A 23,734-nucleotide genomic window follows, 5' to 3' on the forward strand; every position below is an offset into this window, starting at 1 on the left:
TAATAATTTTGTTTATAAAGTATGATTCAATCATGACATTGTGGACTTCCATAACTAAATATTACTTTTCTTTGAAACGAGACATCCTCTAAACTTAAAGTTTATAGTAAATGAGGAGATGAAAATGAAAATCATTCAAAAGAGATATGCTTGTATTAGGGAAGCTAAGAGAGGTAAATAAACGTTGCTTACTTATCATCGGAACAAGTGGCATATATATAGGCAACGAGTACAGCATGGTAAAAGTTAAACAAAAGAAAAGTTACAACAAGCAATAAAATAACTGCAATATAACAGATTTACTCCTAATATTCCTTCCCAACATGGAGAGGAAATGTTAACAACTTCCATCTAATTGGATAATAAGGATCGAAGAACTGGAACAGAGACGGCTTTTGTGAACTACCTTTTTTTTTATTGCTTATGGGAGATGACATAAGAGACCTTTTTCTGGACTACTTTTTTTTTTCTAACTTAGCAGATATTATGAATTTTTCAAATTATCTTGAAATTCAGTGATATTGAAGTCCTTACTCTTTCTGTCTATTTACAATAAAATCTCATGAAACTCGTAAAAGGACCATAAACACATAAAATAACCACCAACACATAAACACACATGTTGGTGCACTTTGATAGAGCTATATAGTGGAAGAATATATCTACAAAATAGAAACTCGTTAGTAGTATGACGAGTCATGGATCTCGCTTTCTTTTAGACATTTTACGGCTCTGCTCGGTATATGAAAACAATTTTGGAATTTTCATGTTGTCCCCAGGACAAAAAACCTCTGTTCGTCGATCGGAGCTACAGTGGAACCAAATGGAAAACCAACCCTCTAGTAGAATAGGAGAGAACAAAATTAGATAGAATATATTTTTTTTAAAATTCAATTCGATGATGTCAAATGAGAACCAAGGTGATATATATATATATATATATATATATATATATATTAACATGTAGGTAACGTTTCGTAATGGTTCAACGGTAAAAAAAAAATGGTTCAATGGTAAAGAAACAGTTCTACGGTTTGTAATGGTTCAACGGTCCACACAAAATTAATTAAGAAAAATGTAAAATTAATTATGAGAAATTGTTCAAAATTAATTTTAGTAAAATATGGGTATTTAAGGGAGCTTCCACTTTGCTTATTTTCTCACTCTCTTCAAAACTTGGGTATATGAAGTAACTCTTGATTTTGAACTTTACCTCTAACAACATTGCACACACAGTATTATTCGAATGAAGTTCTAAATGGTCGTACTTTAAGGCTTTGCACGTATATCCCATTTTAGTGGATGCTCTAGTGAATTTTCCTAAAATTCCATAAGAAGCGGACATCACTTCCACATCCATGCAAAGGTGAATCTACAAGCGTATTCATGTAGCTAGGTATTCCATTTGTCATCAAGTATAGAATTTATTATGAACTAAGTTCAACCTTTTCATTCACTTCATGATGGAGCCAATCATTGTATCATAAGAATGAAACTTCTAGTTATTCTAGCATGATTTTCTTCATATCACTTGTGATTAGTTATTAGTCATCGAACTTGTTTCTTGGGATCTCTCATCTTTCAAGTTGGGTTTACCTCACAGATGATTCAATTTTCTATAGGCTTGAGTCATATTCTTTCTAAGGTTTTAAAAACCTTCTCTCTAGCTAATCCTTTTGTCAAAAGATCAGTCAAGTTATCATTAGTTCGTATATGATCCACTATTATTGCACCAGTAGTGATAAACTCTATAATGGTACTGTGCTTACGACGTATCTGTCATCTCTTTCCATTGTAATAATGGTTCTAAACTTTTGCGATAACTGCAGTACTATTATACTGGATCAGTATGGTTGATATCGGTCTTTCACATACGAGAAACTCTAATAAAATGCTTTGAAGCCAACTTGCTTCTTCACTAGTAGTAGCTAGTGATATCATTATTGACTACATTGTAGTCTAGGCTAAAATAATATGTTTCTTGGATTTTCAAGCAACTGCCTCTCCTGCTATATCCACTTATAACCTTTGAGTCATCTGAGAGGGAGTTCCAATTAGCATCTTTGTAACCTTTTATGACAGTGGGAAACTTTTGGTAATGTAATCCTAGTTTCTAAGTTTTTTTAAGGTATCTCATAACTCTTTCGACAGTGCTCCGATGTTTTAAACTCTTTCGACAACTCTATGTTTCCTCTAGTCCTTCTGTTCTCTTGTTGCGAGCCAAAAGCATCATCTCGCCATTCTTGACTATTGTTGGTCATAGACTCTAGCGTAGTCTTAATCTAGTTATAGGAGCTTTTAAGCATCCTTCCTGCAAATACAATATCAGACGTCTGCTGCGTATCCTCACTCAGCTTGAAATAGAATTGTTCAATCAAGGCACATTTAGGGATGCAATGATGGGGACATGCCTTTATCATTCTTTTAAACCTACACCATGCGTCGATCAGGTTCTTTCTATCTCTTTGTTGGAAGGTCATCAAGTCTTGCCTCCTCCTTGCATTTTTGATGTGTGGAAAGAATTTCTTCATAAATTTTTCTATTAAGCCATCACATGTAGTTGCCTCTCCTTTCTTAAGAGAGCTTGTCCATTATTTAGTCTCATTACGTAATGTGAATGGAAACAATGCAAAATGTAGCTCATCTTACGATATTCTTTGCATGTTAAAAGAGGCACATGTAGAGTAAAAGTTACAAATATGATCATGTGGATCCTCGCGTGGGTGTCCTCCGAATTTTCTCACATTTTGTATCATTCGGAGTAATAGTCTTGATTTTAAACCGAGCAATCTCGCCAAACTCTGGGTAGGCAATCTTGGGATTAAAATCATATAGATTTGGTAAGGCGTACGACCGTATAGGTCTGTTTAGATCATGAGTCAAGGCCGAATTTTGTTCTTGTGCATTTTTGTGGGCAAAGTTGTTCTGATTGTTCTGGTCATTCATGTTGTTAGCGTTGTTCAATCTCTACCTTTATCGTTTATTCCTCTAAAAAGTTCATTCTTTTTAAAGGTCAAACCGAAGTTCTGGCTATTCACCATCACTCATAAACTTGTTCACACACTCTTCGGCTAAAGCACATGATTAAGCTAAAATAGAACTTCTGCATGATATTTAGCGCAGAAATTAAGTTAAAAAGAAAAACATTAAGTTTCCCGACAACGATGACAAAAACTTGGTTGGAATGTGTTCTTTACGTGCATAAGTTTCTATCATGAATTTATCATGCTCAGCTTTAACTGAGCGCCTATTAGGCGGTTAACAGCGTTATGCGTAAAAAGGTGCATTCTTATTTGTGCATTGCTATCTTTCTAAAGATAAGCATGTCGTGCAAGTTTTCCCTCTCTCGTCTAAGTGTAAGCAAAAAGAGGTTTTTTAGTAAGTCCAGGATCGAACACGGAGAATTTAAGCTCATAATTCTCTTTATCGTGCAACTAAATCATATAGTATAAGCTAGACAAAGTTTTGTACAGTTTAATCGTATCCTACTTATTTATACTAAGGTGCATGCTTGGCGGTGGAAGGTGAGCATTACGAGGTAACGGGAAATGGAAAGTGAACTCATGTCTAGGCATGGTGAGGAAGGAATAGTTTAATTATCCTTGCAAGGACTTGTGCTTTAATAATTCAGGGGGATATAAAGCATATATTAACTTCAAATTAGGGCAAGCAACTTCTTAGTGTCATAGCCATACTTGCTCACCTTTCGGGATTCAAACACACAAAGTTAAACTATGATTTATATCTAATCATTTTGAATACGTTATTAGTAATTTCTCTTTGATTAAGGCGAGCAACCTTTTTGGTGCTTTTTCCACACACATTCTCATATCTGCAATGTATGCGAAGGACAAATTTGGCAACAAGATTGTATTACTACAATCTTCTCGCCACTTGCTTAGCTAAATGAGTGTTATCACTTGTCAAGGATTACAATCAACATCAATATTCTTCTCTTGGATAAACACTATTGAGACCTTCGTCTTTAACTTAGCGAAACTCATAGTTCAGACACGGTGATTCTCTATGTATTAGAAACACATTTATTTGCTAACAAGTTAACCAAATAGATTGAACATAAAAGGTAAATGAGATATGGGAGAATCGAAGAAGAAAGTTATTGCTTTGAATAAAATAACTTTAGGCCTCTTGGCCATGAGGTACATCTTACAAACCAATACAATAAGGATACAAACTGAAATACAGAAGAAGGTGTTACACCTCAAAGTATGATTTCTCATACTCTTTGACTCTGATTTTTGCCTATTCGATGAGGGGGAAGATGGATGGGATGAACTCTCTCTCTCCTTTGTTCTAAGCTCTCACCTAAAACTCAAGGAAAGGGAGAAGACGAACGATGTAGGACTTGCTTTTAGGCCAAATTGTGCACACTGTTCTTGAAGTGAGAGACTCTATTTATAGGCGAAGATTGATGTTGACAGAACGTGATGCATCATTAATGCCTCAGAAAAGCTGCAACGACGCTGCACATACCTCCTTTTTCGGACTTTTGCGCCAACCAATTTTTTCTGCTTGTGACTCATATCGCCTAGCTTACTTCTTTATCTTCGTGTTAGTTGAATGCATCTCCTCGCGTAAACATTATATCGCTGAACTTCACTTCTTTGCCTAAAATCCTACAATAAGAACACTAAAACGCAATAAAACATGGATGAGGTTCTTTTATACAATGTTATTCATAGATTAATCAAATCGCCTACTTTTTCCCTTGTTTTCTTATATTGTCATGCGATTAGACTTCATTATTTTACATAAAAGGCTACAATAACTTGTATTTCTACAAGTTATCATCTTTCATGTCAAACTTTTCTCACATAATGAATTTTACATCATTGATGATGAGCAGAATTGATCCAAAGACTAACACATGTCATCTACATATAAGCATATGACATTGCATAAGTCATTCTCATTCTTATAGGATATGCATTTACCACTCTCATTTGCTTTGAATCCCTTAGACATAATTAGATTATTAAATTTTCATGTCATTACTTAGCAGCTCGTTTCAGGCCATAGAGGGATATGTCTAGCTTTCAAACTTTAGACTCTTGATCATGAACTATGAAACCTTTAGGTTGTTTCATATAAATCTCTTCTTCTAAGTCACCGTTTAGAAAAGCAGTATTAACATTCATCTGATGTACTAAGAGATTGTTTAGGACATCTATAGAAATCAACACTCTAATTAAGGCGACTCTAGTTACTAGGGAGAATGTGTCAAAAAATTCTGTTTTCCCTCTGTCTAAAGCTTTTTGCTACCAATCTAGCTTTATACTTGTTTGCTGATCCATTAGGTTTGAGTTTATTTCTTAGAACCCATTTACAGTCTATGGATTTGTAGCTAGGGGGTAGGTCAACTAGGTGGCAAGTCCTATTTGTTTCAAGAGAATCCATTTCATCATTAATAGCTTCTTACCATAAGTTAGCAGTTACTGAGGATAAGTATTCTTTTAGATCTTTAGGATCTTTTTTTACAATGTACATTTCAAAGTCTTCTCCTAAATTTTTAGTGGTTATCACTCTCCTGCTTCTTCTAGATTCAGGATCTACTTCCTTTTCTTGGTTTTGGATCCTAACTGAAAATAAGCTACTAGAACTTAAGCCCCCACGAGTCTTACTATTAAGGCCCCCACTATTTCTAGATTTAAAAGGAAACCTATCTTAAAAGAAATTGACATCATTTGATTCTATGATTATCTTATTTTCTAAGTCAAAGAACCTATAGGCTTTACTGTTTTCAACGTATCCTATAAAGACACACTCATATGCTGGACTGGCTAGTTTTCTTCTCTTAGGATCAAGAATCTAACGTAGGTTAGACAACTCCAAGTTCTAAGATAAGACAAGTTTGGTGTTTTATTCTTGAGGACTTCATAAAGTGAAGTTGTATTATTTGTTACAGAAATCCTATTAAGGACATAACTCACCATCTTAATTATTTATAAAGGTTATAAAATATATTTTATTTTTCCTAGTTATCGTGCCATCAAATTCAAGTAAATTTGAATGAATCAATTCTAATGGCTCAGTTACCCTAATTCCAGATTTATGTGAAGTATTAGTTATCTTAGCTTGACTACAACATGCACATTTGTCAAATCTATGCAAAGATAATTTAGGAATCATGTTTAACATACCCATGTTGCTAATTAACCTTTTATTTACATTGCAAAGCCTAACATGCCAAATATTAAAAAAAGACAATATGTAAGTAGAAGATAAATTCTTATTTATTTTTAAAGTCAGTTTAAACATGACATCGATTGCATAACCCTTTCCCACAAATGCATTATTTTTTGTTAAGGTAAAGAGATATGATCTATGGTTCGAGTAAAGCCTACTTTGTTGAGGAGATAGCTCGAGCCAAGGTTCTTTCAAATTTCAAGAGTGTGCAAGACTTCCTTCAAGATGCGTGTCTTGCCAGGGGAGAATTTCAACTCCACTTCCTCAATGCTAGCTATTTCGGTTGTGTGATGATCCCTTGGAAGAATATTCTTATCCTCAGTATCATTATATTATCTAAAAAGACTAAGGTCATGAAAGACATGGTTCGAAGCACCAATGTCTAGCCCCAAACCTTTAGACACCCCAATCACATTTATCTCTGTGATCATAGCTACTAAATATTCTTCTATTAGGTTTGCTTGTGCAGCAAGACGATTCATGTCTCTACAATTTCTAGCTAAATGTCCAGGTTTATTAAAATTAAAACACAAAAATTGTACTATATTTTCATACTAGGTTTTTTAGAATTCTTCTAGCTGTTGTGAGCACGGTTTTAAGTCTTCATTTTCTTTCCTCTTGGTTTTAGGTCTGGTTTCAGAACAACAGTGGAATTCTTTTTGGAAAGAGTGTTTACCTCTTCCTTTTTGTCATGCTTACAGGCTTTCTCCTTAATTCTTAGTCGAGTTAACAAACTCTCTAGGGAAAACTCCTTCATCTTATACCTTAGGGTATTCTTAAAAGCCTTCTGGTGAAGGTAACTTGACACTGATAACAACAACTAGAAACCGTTCATTAAGTGGCATATCTTCACTAATTATTTCATAAGTGATCTTTTGCAATTAGAGTTTCGTCAGTTTTGGTATTGCAAATACCGACATACTGTATACTTCTTAGATCTAACTTCTTCGGTATCATAATTCTTCTATAACACATCCAAATTTCCTTTATGATGGATATAGTATTGTAGTAGTCATATAATTTGCCAATAAGTCTTTTTAGAATTAAATTCTTACATATGAAATCTGACTCTGTCCATGCATCGAGACTCTAGATCTGTTCCTCAGTTGGTTTGTCTTTTGGAATTTTTGGTTTTTCGATAGTTTATGCGGCAACAACCTTCTTCAAGACGAGGAAGAACAACATCTTCTGCTTCCAACACTTAAAATAAGCTCCTTCGAAGTGGAATGGTCAGTAGAGATCTGAAGACATGATATCACTTTTGATTGCATTGGCCATTGTAGCAAAATTGAGACGTCTTAAAATTGTTGGTACACTTTGATGGAGCTATATGTCGGAAGAATAAATCTGCAAAATAGAAACTCATTAGTAGTATGGCTGAGTGCGAATCTTGCTTTCTTTAAAACATTTCGTAGCTTTGCTCGGTATGCAAATAGTTTTGAAATTGCCTCGACGTCATCAGAACAAAATAATCTCTGTTCGTCGATCGAAGCTGCACCAAAATCGAATGAAAAACCAACACTCTAAAGGATATTTGCTCAAAATTTAGAACAAAATGAAATTGAAAAGGAGAGAACAAAATTAGAGAGTAGTTTCTATTATCAATTCGATGATGTCAAATGAGAACCAAGGAGTGATATATAGTGGAGTAAAACGTTTGGTAATGGTTTAACGATAAAGAAATAGTTCAACATTCCAATGGTAAAAAATGGTTCAACAGTCCACTAAGAAAAATGGACTATGAGAAACGGTTAAAAACTAATTTTAGCAAAATAAAAGTAAGTCTTATTATTTTATTCCATCAGGCCACGCCTGCTTGGATAGTGGCGCGTGCATGTGGAGATATTGACAAAGCCACATTTGCCTAACTCCTCACCCTCTCTAAAACTTGGATTTCCCTTTGGGACCCAAACTCGTAACTCAAAGCAGTGTCAGAATCCAACTTTAAATAAAATAATAATATTTTTTATTTAAACAATTTTTCATCAACAACACATAAACACACTTTTAATAGCAAACGAACTGAACATTTATTAGTGGATGTCGCAATATCCTGGTCATTAGCTGTCACGCCCCGACTCAAAATCACTCCATGCAATCATGCGGAGGCTTGACCGCCTAGACCATCAACACATATCTCCCTGGGAGATAACATGTTGAACGTCCAGTAAGCGAAATAAACACAACAATCAATCTTAATGCGAGATAATAACTCATTTTAGGATAACAAATACTTCATTGATATTTAACAAAAGAGTACATTTTCATAGGTACAAAAGAGTTTTCTTAGAGTAAATTACCTAAAAAAAGAACAGTTTGATCTTCTCGTCTAGCTCTACATGCTATGTGAATTGACTATGGTTACTAACAAGATGATGTGATTCATTTATGGCACGACAGATGATCAAGACGACAAGTCAAATGCTAGATGTCCTTTGCTACCTAGGGGTGGGATAAAATAAAATATTTGAAAGATTAGACAAAAGAGTCTAGTGAGTCAGGTTTTTCATCAACACATTTATTAAATAAATATTTTCCATAATGTGTCACAAAGCTATTTTCACAACACTACGCGATATAAATAAGTATGCATTTCGAACAAAAATATGAGTCAAAATCAAGAGACCACGACAATGCGTTACAGGATTTACACATTTCAATCTCTTTTCCTTTACTTATAAATCTCATAGAAATCATTTTCTTGCAAATCAACTAATCCTAAGTTATATCGCATAGGAAAGCATTTCACATAACACATTTTGTAAATCATAACGCAAAGTCATTTCTTATAAAAAATTCCATCTTTTATACCCTCTTAAACTTAGGCATTTACCACACTCTTATTGCTGAGTTGCGGCTGTGTGGAGTAAACTCAACGCATACCACAATTTTTCCATCAATTCCATTACGTATAATGCGTCTTCCAATGCCAGAGCACAGAACAAGCAAAGGGCATCTTATACTAAAACACACAACAAGTATAAGACATCTCATACCAGAACACATAACAAGTATAAGACATCCTATTCCAGAACACACAACAAGAATAAGGCATCCCACACTAGAATACAAAGCAAGTGTGAGACATCTCATTGCATAGGGTACAAAAATCCTTTGTAAGCCAAATCCAATTTAAGAATTCAGGAAATAAAATAAATATCATTGAACATCAAGAATTTCAAGAGAGAAATATGTAGAGATTCAAACATAGTAGAAATTCATTTATTTCACACTTTTAAAAGCAACCACTCACAATCAAGCAACCTCTTCGCTTGCTCCTTAGCTAAAATCCTTGCAATTTCTTGCAAAAATTCTTGTCGAAACTCAAGGTCACGGTTGTTCCCAAAATCTTTGCGTCTTTCATCTTTTGTTAAGTAAATACAAGGTAAAAGTAGCTGCCAAAATAACCAGGCTTCTCCTATTTATAAGCTTCTCTGGTGAAATTTTCCAAGCAAAAATGATTACCTATGCCGGTAGTAGGACTTATCCAACATCAAAATGTCACGTGTTACTGCCACCTCTTATCTTTAACTCAGTTAGGCGACAAAGTCAAATCAGCTCATTGACCTTATGATGCCAACTACTTCATGATGAAGGAAGCTCACACCGCCTCTCATCTCAACACATAGCTTCTTCTTAATGAATAACTAGAACATGTTACCCAGTTTGCTTTGTAACATTCCCAGTTGCCAACTCACATTACGTGCAACCTTAACTTAATGTAGTTAATTCCTGTCCCGTGCAGCCTTAACTCATAGTTTTGGAAAGCGATCAGGGTCTCACATTAGCCTCCTTCCAATCGGTGTTCTTCCCATTTAGTAGACCTTACTAATTTAGAGACCCTTAAATTGAAAATATTTTGAAAAACAAGACTCAAATTTCAAAGCTCACAATTAGAAACTTTCAAAGCTATTAAAGAATTTACATCCAAAGCTTTCCTCGAAGCAAAAATTTTTATTTTTCAATTAACCACTTTTTTTTAAAGAAATGGTCTTTAACTACTTTTAAAGTTGTGTGGGTAGTTTGGTTAAAGTAACTAAATCAATTAGTTAGACTAAAAGTATGTGGAGAAATACTAAATGACAACTTTTTAAAATTGGTTTTGGTTGTCAAAGGCTTCATTCCATTTTGAGGTGTAAACCAACGTTGGAATTATTTTAAATTACAAAAAAAAAAAAAAAACTAGTAATTTGAAGAAGGTTTCTTTTTTTTTTTTTTCTATAAATGTTAGTAAAAAAAATTCAAGTGTGGGATTGCTAACGAAAAAGTTTAGAAAGTAAAATAATATTATTTTATTCGTGAAAGCCCCTTTAATTAAATACCCATACCTTCACTAATTTCATGAGCAATTTTCTGTAGCTCGTGTGATTGGGCCTCCATGAATCTATTGTCAGTAATTTGGTACTATAAATATCGACTTACTGCATACTTCTTGGATTCGGCCTCTTCAGTGTCATACTTTTTTTTGCAATGCATCCCAAACTTCTTTTGCGGTGAACATAGTACTGTAGTAATCATCAAGCTTATCACTAAGTTCATCGAGAATTAGATTCTTACATATAAAGTCTGATTTTGTCCATGCAGCATGGTTTTGAATCTCCTCCTTAGTTAGATTGATTTTCAGCCAGAACTGTCGGTTCTTTAGTAGTGCAAGCAGTGGCAATCTTTTTCAAGGTTAGAAAGAACAACATTTTTTGTTTCTAGCGCTTGAAATGTGCTCCTTCAAATCGAAATGATCGTTGAGATCAGATGTCATCATGTTGCCTTGAATTACATCGGCCATCGCAGTAGAATAAACATTGTTAAAATTATTGTTGCACTTCAATGGAGCTAAGCTTCGTAGGAAGAAAATCTGCAAACAGAAATACTTATTAACTGGTTGAGTTGCAGAACAGAAATACTATCTGTGTAATGTTGTTAGAGGTAAAGTTAAAAACCAATGGTTACTTTACAATATTCTAAATCATTTTCACTATGTAAAGGTTCAAGTCGTAAGACATATTTGCTTAAGCACAATATTACACAGATAGATATTGCTCGATGAAAATGTTTTTAAAAATTTTCAAGTGAGGGGCTGTTAGTAAAAAAATTTCAAGTGGAAGATTCTTAAAGAAAATTTTTAGAAAGTAAAAGAATATTATTTTATTTCAAGTAGGCATTCTCATGTTGCTAAGATAGGAATGTAGAAGCCCCTTTAAATACTCATACCTTCACTTATGGATTTGAGCCCTACAGGACACCGAAGTTTTGGAAGGAAAGAGGAGATAGGCAAAAGTAGATTTGTCGACATCTCCACACTCGCGCGTGTCACCTCCGTCCATCCGATTGAGTGAGTTGAGGAATAAAATAATATTTTTACTAAAAATTTATTTTGAACTTTTTGAAACCGTTTCCAATCAATGGATTAATTTCATTGAACTGTTGAATGGAATGTTTCATAGTCGTTGGACCGTTGGACCATTTTCTTTGACCGTCGTAATATCAGCGTCATTATTATTCGATCGTTATAGCCTACCCTATCCACTAAATATACCACTCTTTCCTTCTCATTTTACATGCCATCTATCTAAAGGAATGAAATTCCCAAAGTGGAAGCGTATGAACACCGTGCAAATGGAATTCAATTTGTAAAACCAAAAAATTCAAAAAAAAAAAAAATAATAAAACTAAACATGCTAAGGAGGAAAAAGGAAAAAAAAACTAACCTTTTGTAGAATCTCTCCCAAAAACACTTTTTTTATTCTTCGAACACCACGAAGTCTTCCTCATTATTCTCAAGATGAAAATTAACAAAGAGTTGGGGCTTCTGTGATTTGGTTTGGTTAAAGGAAAAAATTTAGAGAGAGATTTCTTTTTCTTTTTGGAATATAGAGATTGTAAAAAATGCAGAGAGTTGGAAGGGAAGCTATTTTTAAGAGAGATGGAAGAGAAGCTATCAAATAACTTCTTCCCTCTCCCATGTAGAATAACTCCTTTGAGAGTTATTTTATTAATTAAAATAAGATAAAATTAAGGGAAATTGTATTGGGTGGCACAATAAAAATCCAATTTAGCAATATTAGCACTAACATTTTCAATTTTGAAAATATAGCAACTTTTTAATTTTGGTTGATATTTCATATTTTATTCTTTTTATTATTCCAAAATTGCCCTTCTTTGGTGTTTTCTCTTCCTCTTTTGTTTTTCTTTATTGTTCTCCTTCATTTTTCGTTTTCTTCTTCTCTTCTCTATCGTTCTTCTTCACCATTTCTCCTATTCACCTACTTCTCTTCTCCTCGTCTTCTTCTGCCTCTTCTCCACTGTTCTTCTCCACCGTCCTTCTCTTCTCTCTTCAATTTCGTTCTTTTAGATTTCTCCCTCTTCGTCGGCTTCTCTTTTTTTTATCATCTTCTCCTCGTCTTCTTCTCCTATTCTCCTCATTTTTCTTTAGAGAAAACAAGAATTATGTATGTATTTCTTCCCCTTTTTTGAAGCCCTAATATTATTTCTGTAAATTGCTCATATATTATTTATTAAAATTACGGCTACGATTAATTCTTCCTCATCTCTTTTATTTGTTCATAATATCTTTTATCTAAAGGAACATTGTAGATCAGTTTTGTAACGACCCAACTCCTTATGCTGAATCGAAGTCATTACTAAATATAGAACAAGTGGTTTAAGTCTAAAAATTTTATTAAAAGCATACGGTTCAAGAAATTCATTTATAAAAACATAAACAAGGTAGTCATGCAAAAATGTAAAAACGTTCTGAAATCCTACTCGGGCCCTATCTACATAAAAGATAGTGAAAAATAAAAAAGTACTCAAACTCAAATGCTAAAATCTGAAATAAGAAATAAGCGGAAGCGGTAGTCCCTATGGCCCTCCTCGGTCTCACTTCGGGTCGCTCGCCAGCTTGCCCTTGCCTTTGCCTCGTCCTCTACCTGAAAACATAAAGTGGAGAGAATGAGTATAAAAATACTCAGTAAGGGACCCACTACTAGTCCCACTAGGTGCCTGTTAACTTCCTGTTAGAGTCCTGATAACTGGTACCCAATCTCTGGCACGTTCCCGAACACGTGCAATCATGCGCTCCCGTAGGAACGTAACTCTGGTCTTCGGTGCCCGGGGACACCTAGGACAGTCGGGATGCGAGGACCCCGTCGAGTCACTCGAGTCATGTCTATATCATGCTAGACTGGCGTCCCGTCGGACCACACAGTCCTCAATAGGTGGTGATCCCGAAGGACACCCATGCAGGTACGACTCTAACAGAATCAAGCTAACAGGTACCCTAATTTGCAGTATACATACACATGGCATCAGCATATAACATGTCACATAAATCATTTCTACACTCTCCGCCCCGACATTCGTCGTAACCATAATAAATCTTGCCACGCATAACAGGCTATAGCACAACTATATCGTCATTTGCATCATACTAACATTTATTTCAGGCATCATACTGTCAAACTCTCAATATGCAACATAGGGCATACACAGTCTCATACTTCAAACATGAAACTAGTAGTAGAATCTCTTACCTGGAGATCTACTTGTCGAGTCCTAACCGCGAGGCAGTACGCTTTCCAAGCGACGAAGTCCTAACTGTTTAATAAGTCAAAATTCGTAAACAGGTCGCCAACGACCAACGGTTCGAGACTCAATTGAATTTAACTTACCCTAGAAGGAGGTTGCAGTGCTCGAGCCCCTACTGAAGGAAATCCCGCGCTGCAGTAATTTCTTGGTCCAAGACGTCCCTTGAGGAAAATAATATAATTTAGATCCAAATTAATTTAACTAACGTCCGAGCATGGAGTCTTACCGGAAAAACCACAATAATTAATTAGCTTACCAAAATATAGGTGGATGGAGCCAATTTAGTCCTGGCGGCTCGGCTGGAAGAAGACAGGACCGGCTCGGCTTGGGCAGACGCGGCTCGGCTCGGTACAGGGATTTCGCGTGCGGCTCGGCTTGCAACAGGGGGAGACGCGGCTCGGCTTGCAACAGGGAGACGCGGCTCGGCTACACAAAAGCGCGCGGCGCGGCTTCACACGCGGGCGCGGCTTCACACGCGGGCGCGGCTCACGCACGGGTGCACGCGGGCGCGGGTCGGGTTTCCGGAGGGTGGCGCGCGTCGGTTCGGGTCGCGGGGCGGGTCTTCGGTCGGACCTTTGCGCGCGAGGCTTCGGCTTCCGGATCTCGGGTGGCGCGGCGGCTGCTGGTGGTCCGGCTACCGCGGCTTCGCTCGGCGACGGCTACGACTGGCGTTTCGGCTGCGCTTGCGTCGGATCGGAGCGGCGCGCCTCGGCTGGCTGACGGGTTGGCTGCGGACGCACGGAGGCGGCTTCGACTCGGCTTCGGCGTCCGACGGGCGCTCGGCTGCGCAGATCGGCTTGGACGATCTCCCGGCGCGGCTGGAAACTCGGCGACGGCTCGGTCGCGATTGCGGCTCGGCTGCGCTGCTGAACAGAGAAGGATGCTTGGCGGCTCGGGTTCGCGGCGGCGGCGGCGGCGGCGGCGGCGGCGGCGGCGTGCGGCGGCTAGGGTTTCAAAAGGAAAATTTTTTTTTTTTTTCTCCCTTTTTCTTTCTTTGAAAATTTTCCTCTTCCTCTTTACGCACGAGTCCCAAGGCCTCTTTTTAAAAGAAATAAAAATAATAAAAATAATAAAAGAATCTTTAAAACCCTCTTTCCTCTCTCCTCCAATAACCACTTTTGACCCTTTCCAAGGCCATTTATTTGTTAAGCCAATAATTTATTTCACCCCCCTAACTTCATAATTAAACCATAAAAACTTTAGTTTAATACCAATAATAAACACACTTAGGATTAATATTATTAGTGGTCCAAAATAACAAAGGAAACCGAAAATGTTGGGCGTTACAATCTTCCCTCCAAAAAAAAAACTTTCGTCCTCGAAAGTTCTAATCCTCGAACAGCTCGGGGTGCTGGGCTCTCATATCCTCTTCTTTCTCCCACGTTGCCTCTTCCACTCCATGGTTTTGCCAAAGGATTTTAACCAGTGGGATTTCTCGACTGCGAAGCTTCTTGACCTCCCTTGCCAGGACCTCGACAGGCTGCTCCTCGTAGCTCAGGTTCTCGCTAACCTGCAGTGGCTCGAAGTCCACCACATGTGTTGGGTCTGCGACATATTTCCTCAGCATGGAGATATGGAATACGTCGTGCACTGCAGCAAACGATGGGGGTAGCGCCAAGCGGTAAGCCACGGGGCCAATCCGCTCCAATATCTCGAACGGCCCTACGAAGCGTGGGCTCAGCTTCCCCTTCTTCGCGAACCTCAGAACACCCTTCATAGGCACTACCTTCAGAAAGACCATATCTCCCACTTTAAACTCGAGGTCCTTACGTCGTACATCAGCGTAACTCTTCTGTCTGCTCTGGGCTGTCAGCATACGAGCTCGGATCTTCTGTATGGCTGCGTTGGTCGTCTGTACTAACTCGGGGCCTAGCATCCTCTGCTCTCCAACCTCGCCCCAGCAGACAGGGGATCTACAGCACTTGCCATACAGAGCCTCGAACGGTGCCATACCGATAGTAGCCTGGTAGCTGTTGTTATAGGCAAACTCCATCAGATGCAGATGGGAGTCCCAACTTCCTGAAAACTCTAGTACGCAGGCTCGCAGCATGTCTTCTAAAATCTGGTTCAATCTCTCTGTCTGACCATCAGTCTGAGGGTGGAATGCCGTGCTGAAGTCCAACCTTGTACCTAATGCAAGTTGAAGTCCTTTCCAGAACTTCGATGTGAAACGGGCGTCTCTGTCTGAAATGATGGATACGGGTACTCCATGTAGTCTCACAATCTCTGTCATATATAGCTGCCCCCACTTACTGGCAGTGTAAGTGGATTTCCCTGGCACGAAATGGGCCGACTTCGTGAGTCTGTCGACCACGACCCAGATCACCGTGTAGCCCCTTAGGGTCTTGGGCAGTCCCGTAATAAAATCCATCGACACACTCTCCCACTTCCACCCTGGCACACTCAAGGGTTGCAACAACCCTGCTGGATGCTGCCTAGGTGCCTTCACCTGCTGGCACACCAAGCATCTACTGACAAAGTCTGCCACATCCCTCTTCATGCCCCTCCACCAATAGACACTCCTTAAGTCCTGGTACATCTTCGTACTCCCAGGGTGCATGGTAAACGGGGAACTGTGAGCCTCAGTCAAAAGCTCCGTCTTAACTGCGCTGTCTTCCGGCACACAGAGGCGTCCTTCAAACATAAGGCCATCGTCAGAGGATATGGAGAAGCCTTCACCTTGCTCTGTCTCTACCACGCGACGCTTCTCTGCCAGATAAGGATCATTCAGCTGAGCAGCAATGATCTTTTGCCTCAAGGTTGGCTGGACTGTCAACTGAGCCAACTGTGCGGTAACCTCACCTACTGAGACTGCAATCTCTGCCCTCTCAAAGTCCCTGAGTAAGGGGGTCTGCTTGGTGATTAGCGCTGCTGAATGTGCAACTTTCCTACTTAGCGCATCAGCCACTACATTCGCTTTACCTGGGTGGTATAGGATCTCGCAGTCGTAGTCTTTCACCAACTCAAGCCACCTCCTCTGCCTCATGTTCAACTCCTTCTGGGTGAAGAAGTACTTCAGGCTCTTATGATCGGTGTAAATCTGAATCTTCTCACCGTACAGATAGTGCCTCCATATCTTCAGTGCAAAGACTACAGCTGCCAACTCCAAGTCATGGGTAGGGTAGTTCTGCTCATGGATCTTCAACTGGCGGGAGGCATAAGCAACTACCTTACCCTGCTGCATCAGGACACAACCTAGTCCCTTCTTGGAGGCGTCACTATAGATTACAAAGTTTCCCGAACCATCGGGCATTGTCAGGACCGGTGCAGTCACTAGCTTCTGTTTGAGCTCCTGAAAGCTCCTCTCGCAAGCTGGGCTCCAGACAAAAGGGGTTCCCTTCTTGGTCAACTGGGTCAACGGGCTGGCTATACGTGAGAAGTCTTCCACGAACCTCCTGTAGTAACCTGCCAAGCCCAGAAAACTTCGAATTTCACTAACCGTGGACGGTCGGGTCCAGTTGGTCACCGCTTCAATCTTTGCGGGATCTACTGAAACTCCCTCACTGGAAACCACGTGGCCAAGAAACGTCACCTTCCTTAACCAGAATTCACACTTGGAGAACTTGGCATACAACTTGTTGGCTCGAAGGGTCTCCAGAACTTGGTGTAAGTGCTCCTCGTGCTCAGCCTCAGTTTTTGAGTAAATGAGGATGTCGTCAATGAAGACTATGACGAACGAGTCTAGAAACTCCTTAAACACCCTGTTCATCAGATCCATGAATACTGCAGGAGCGTTAGTCAAGCCGAAAGACATCACAACGAATTCGTAATGTCCGTACCTCGATCGAAAGGCCGTCTTGGGGATGTCACCGTCCCTAATCCTCAACTGGTGATAGCCTGATCGCAGGTCGATCTTGGAGAAGACGGTGGCTCCCTGCAACTGATCGAACAGGTCATCAATCCTGGGCAAGGGGTAGCGGTTTTTGACTGTCACCTTGTTCAGCTCTCGGTAGTCAATACAAAGGCGCATTGACCCATCCTTCTTCTTCACGAACAATACTGGGGCTCCCCAAGGCGACACACTGGGCCGGATGAAGCCTTTGTCCAGCAACTCCTGTAACTGGACCTTCAACTCCTTTAGTTCGGCTGGAGCCATTCTGTAAGGGGCCCTCGAGATTGGGGCAGTGCCCGGCTCTAACTCGATAGCGAAGTCTACTTCTCTGGGAGGCGGAAGTCCTGGAAGTTCGTCTGGAAAAACATCGGGGTACTCTCTTACCACTGGTTCGGAAGATAGGGAAACTTCCGGCTCTCTCACATCCACTACGCTTGCCAAAATACCCCAAGTACCCTGGCTGAGTAGTTTACTAGCCTTCATGGCTGAGATGACCTTGGGTATACATACCATGCCTGCCCCCCTGAATTTGAAACTAGCCTCGGAGGGAGGGTTGAAGACAACTTCCTTGCCATAACAGTCTATATTTGCATGGTTGGCTGATAGCCAATCCATGCCTAGTATCACATCAAAATCCTGCATGTCTAACACTAGCAAGGTCACGTCTAACATACGATTCGCTATCTCTACCCGACATGCCTTTATTTGTTCTTTGGATAACAGGACCTCCCCAGATGGAGTAGAAACCGACAAAACACTACCCAAAGGCTCTACCTCTAAACCCACATGCTGAACGAAAACGGAGGATATAAACGAGTGGGATGACCCAGAGTCAAATAGCACAAAAGCATAGTGCCCCAAAATTGGGAGCGTACCTGTCACCACAGTGCCAGCTCGCTCGGCCTCCTGCCGGGTAGTGGCGAAAACTCTCCCCTGCTGGGCCGCAGAAGGCTGGGGCGGTGTCGCCTCAAAGGGTTTCCGAGGACACATATCAGCAGTGTGCCCCGGCTGTCTGCACCTGAAGCAGACTCCACTCCCAGCCAAGCAACGACCTCCGTGGACTCTCCCGCAGGTAGTACAAGCAGGTAGCTCTCTCAGAGTCCTCCCGGCTGCTGCAAGCTCCCGTCGGTGTCTCTGGAAGACACCTCCTGACCTCAGTGTTCGCTGCGGTGCTACGTCAGGCTGCGTCTCAACCTTTCTCTTCTGTCCCAAGGCTGACCCTCTGCCGGCAGCCTTAGACGCATCGGCTCTCTCAGGCAGGCTCAAATCCAGTGCTATACGTAGTGCATCAGCATGCGTGGCTGGGCGGAGGGCTCTGACAATGCCCTGAAGGTCTAGCCTGAGTCCTCTAACGAATTTCTCCGTCCTGGCAGCCTCGTCCCTTACCATATCGGGAGCAAAGCGGGACAACATATCGAACTCGGCGTCGTACTGCTCCACCGTCATGTCGCCTTGCTCCAAGTTTAGGAACTCTTGCAGCTTGGCGTGCTTCACATTGGCGGAGAAAAACTTAGCATAGAAGTTCTCCTTGAACTGCTCCCATGTTATTTTGCTTACATCGCCCCCTAGCATTCTCTCCGCGGTCTCCCACCAGGCGGTGCCCCTGTCCTCCAAGAAGAAGACTGCACACTGCACCTTCTGGTCTTCTGGGCACTTCATGTACCGGAAAATGGTCTCTATGGACGTCAACCACATTTGGGCCTTTGTGGGGTTGTCCATGGATCCGTCAAAGGTCTTGGGATTATACTTCCTGAAATCCCGTAAGTGTTTCGCCTCGGCCGACAGTTGAACTGGTACTGGTTGAGCTTCCTCAGGGGCTGGAGGAGCGACGGCCTGAGCCTGAACAGGGGCGGCCTGGGCCTGAGCAGGGGCGGCCTCGGCCTGAACAGGGGCGGCCTGGTTCTGCTGGGCGGCAAGGAAAGGCGCCAAAGCGGCTTGCAGCATGTCCTGATAACGCTGCTCCATTGCGGCGAGATCCGCCTGGGTGACCGGTGCGTTTGGGTCGACTGCCGGTGCAACAGGTGGCGCCTCCGGCTGGCCACGACCGGCTCCTCTGCCTCCCCTACCACCTCCTCGGCGTGTACCTCTACGTGGCGGCATTCTCCCTAAAATTCACCAACAAACTTTTCACCACAAGAACTTAACACCCTATATCTAGGTCTTAGACTATTCAGGCAAAATTGTAATCTTAACATTAGCAAGGCTTCAGACATACCTGGCGAGTGCCGAAGGACCGTATAGCCATAGGGTGAAGTAAAACCAAACAAAATGACTTACATCGTAGGTCAGTCTACAGAACCTAAAACACTGTGCTCTGATACCAACTGTAACGACCCAACTCCTTATGCTGAATCGAAGTCATTACTAAATATAGAACAAGTGGTTTAAGTCTAAAAATTTTATTAAAAGCATACGGTTCAAGAAATTCATTTATAAAAACATAAACAAGGTAGTCATGCAAAAATGTAAAAACGTTCTGAAATCCTACTCGGGCCCTATCTACATAAAAGATAGTGAAAAATAAAAAAGTACTCAAACTCAAATGCTAAAATCTGAAATAAGAAATAAGCGGAAGCGGTAGTCCCTATGGCCCTCCTCGGTCTCACTTCGGGTCGCTCGCCAGCTTGCCCTTGCCTTTGCCTCGTCCTCTACCTGAAAACATAAAGTGGAGAGAATGAGTATAAAAATACTCAGTAAGGGACCCACTACTAGTCCCACTAGGTGCCTGTTAACTTCCTGTTAGAGTCCTGATAACTGGTACCCAATCTCTGGCACGTTCCCGAACACGTGCAATCATGCGCTCCCGTAGGAACGTAACTCTGGTCTTCGGTGCCCGGGGACACCTAGGACAGTCGGGATGCGAGGACCCCGTCGAGTCACTCGAGTCATGTCTATATCATGCTAGACTGGCGTCCCGTCGGACCACACAGTCCTCAATAGGTGGTGATCCCGAAGGACACCCATGCAGGTACGACTCTAACAGAATCAAGCTAACAGGTACCCTAATTTGCAGTATACATACACATGGCATCAGCATATAACATGTCACATAAATCATTTCTACACTCTCCGCCCCGACATTCGTCGTAACCATAATAAATCTTGCCACGCATAACAGGCTATAGCACAACTATATCGTCATTTGCATCATACTAACATTTATTTCAGGCATCATACTGTCAAACTCTCAATATGCAACATAGGGCATACACAGTCTCATACTTCAAACATGAAACTAGTAGTAGAATCTCTTACCTGGAGATCTACTTGTCGAGTCCTAACCGCGAGGCAGTACGCTTTCCAAGCGACGAAGTCCTAACTGTTTAATAAGTCAAAATTCGTAAACAGGTCGCCAACGACCAACGGTTCGAGACTCAATTGAATTTAACTTACCCTAGAAGGAGGTTGCAGTGCTCGAGCCCCTACTGAAGGAAATCCCGCGCTGCAGTAATTTCTTGGTCCAAGACGTCCCTTGAGGAAAATAATATAATTTAGATCCAAATTAATTTAACTAACGTCCGAGCATGGAGTCTTACCGGAAAAACCACAATAATTAATTAGCTTACCAAAATATAGGTGGATGGAGCCAATTTAGTCCTGGCGGCTCGGCTGGAAGAAGACAGGACCGGCTCGGCTTGGGCAGACGCGGCTCGGCTCGGTACAGGGATTTCGCGTGCGGCTCGGCTTGCAACAGGGGGAGACGCGGCTCGGCTTGCAACAGGGAGACGCGGCTCGGCTACACAAAAGCGCGCGGCGCGGCTTCACACGCGGGCGCGGCTTCACACGCGGGCGCGGCTCACGCACGGGTGCACGCGGGCGCGGGTCGGGTTTCCGGAGGGTGGCGCGCGTCGGTTCGGGTCGCGGGGCGGGTCTTCGGTCGGACCTTTGCGCGCGAGGCTTCGGCTTCCGGATCTCGGGTGGCGCGGCGGCTGCTGGTGGTCCGGCTACCGCGGCTTCGCTCGGCGACGGCTACGACTGGCGTTTCGGCTGCGCTTGCGTCGGATCGGAGCGGCGCGCCTCGGCTGGCTGACGGGTTGGCTGCGGACGCACGGAGGCGGCTTCGACTCGGCTTCGGCGTCCGACGGGCGCTCGGCTGCGCAGATCGGCTTGGACGATCTCCCGGCGCGGCTGGAAACTCGGCGACGGCTCGGTCGCGATTGCGGCTCGGCTGCGCTGCTGAACAGAGAAGGATGCTTGGCGGCTCGGGTTCGCGGCGGCGGCGGCGGCGGCGGCGGCGGCGGCGGCGGCGGCGTGCGGCGGCTAGGGTTTCAAAAGGAAAATTTTTTTTTTTTTCTCCCTTTTTCTTTCTTTGAAAATTTTCCTCTTCCTCTTTACGCACGAGTCCCAAGGCCTCTTTTTAAAAGAAATAAAAATAATAAAAATAATAAAAGAATCTTTAAAACCCTCTTTCCTCTCTCCTCCAATAACCACTTTTGACCCTTTCCAAGGCCATTTATTTGTTAAGCCAATAATTTATTTCACCCCCCTAACTTCATAATTAAACCATAAAAACTTTAGTTTAATACCAATAATAAACACACTTAGGATTAATATTATTAGTGGTCCAAAATAACAAAGGAAACCGAAAATGTTGGGCGTTACAAGTTTGGTTTTATTTAGTTACGTTCGGTTCTTTTTTTTTAATTTGTATCAGTTTTTTATATCAACGGTATGATATACTTATATTATATGTATTAGTTGACTGATATACTTGCTACGTGTTTTTTATTTTTCCAAAATTTTTGCAGTTCATTGTTTTTCAAAGTGGTCATGGGATGAGCAACATTACTACGTGGATTACAAAACAAATTATGTTGTGGTTGATGGAGCGATATCATCATTTGATTCTTTTGTGAACTTGATTCATACTGAAATTCAGGTTGAGTCATGTATTGAACTTTCAGTTTTAATTTGTTGACTATAGGCGATAATGATGTTCAACATATTATTAAGATTGTAAACATACCATAACAACTGTATCGACAATACATAAAGTGTATCATGCTTAGGGCATCAGGTGTATTTAATTAATTGAGTGTATCAACAGTGTGTATCAACAACATATCAAGTGTTTCAAACTAATAATATGTATCGATGAAGTTTTGCAAGTGATTAAGTGTATTACATCTATCAAATGTATTAGCAAACAAACAAGTGTATCAACGATATATAAAGTGTATCATTCTTAGCGCATCAAGTGTATTTAATTGATTAAGTATATAAATAGTTGAGCAAGTGTATCAACAACATATCAAGTGTTTCAAAGTAATAATATGTATCAACGAAGTTTAGTAAGTGATTAAGTGTATTAAATCTATCAAGTGTATCAGCAAACAATAACAAGTGTATCAACGATATATAACATGTATCAATGATATATAAAGTGTATCATTCTTAGTGCATCAAAGTGTATTTAATTGATTGAGTATATCAACAGTTGAGCAACTGTATCAACAACATATCAAGTATATCAAACTAATAATATGTATCAATAAAGTTTAGCATGAGATTAAGTGTATTAAATCTATCGAGTGTATCAAGAAACAATAACAAGTTTATCAACGATATATAAAGTGTATCATTCTTAGTGCTTCAAGTGTATTTAATTGATTAAGTGTATCAACAACATATCAAGTGTTTTAAACTAATAATATGTATCAGTGAAGTATTAGAGAGTAAAAAAAAGTGTACAAGCAGTACATCAAATCAGGTGTATCGACGGTATATATTGGTGTATCAGCCGTATATATTGGTGTATCAACCGTATATATTGGTGTATCAACCGTATATATTGGTGTATCAGTAATGACTGAAGGGTAACTTCGTAATTTCGTAATTTTAAAATGCGGGCTGGACTTCAATTTTGCTATTTTTGCAAATATAAAAATGATGTGCTATGGGTCTAATTTATGATACTATAATTTTCATATTTGCCAGAGCCCCTAAAATTAATATAAATTTAAACCATATTATATCATATAATATAAATTTTATATTATTTCATATATAACATAACCAATGGTTTAGATATCTCCTGTGACTTATAGTTCTAATATGAATCAAATTCATATTAATTTTTGACCTATAGTTTATTTATGAATCTTATTTATA

At 40.5% G+C, this 23,734-nt stretch overlaps 1 long non-coding RNA gene across 1 annotated transcript; it reads right to left on the reverse strand.

The window, feature by feature from the left end:
- Window positions 1-12,823: 12,823 nt before the first annotated feature.
- Window positions 12,824-14,675, reverse strand: LOC127148189 (uncharacterized). Its single transcript, XR_007818986.1, has 2 exons — window positions 13,875-14,675; window positions 12,824-13,800 (listed from the first exon to the last, which is right to left on the reverse strand). It is a non-coding gene; the product is annotated as an uncharacterized LOC127148189 (long non-coding RNA).
- Window positions 14,676-23,734: the final 9,059 nt, after the last annotated feature.

The sequence above is a fragment of the Cucumis melo genome, chromosome 1, assembly GCF_025177605.1.
Source record: "Cucumis melo cultivar AY chromosome 1, USDA_Cmelo_AY_1.0, whole genome shotgun sequence".
Lineage (NCBI taxonomy): Eukaryota > Viridiplantae > Streptophyta > Magnoliopsida > Cucurbitales > Cucurbitaceae > Cucumis > Cucumis melo.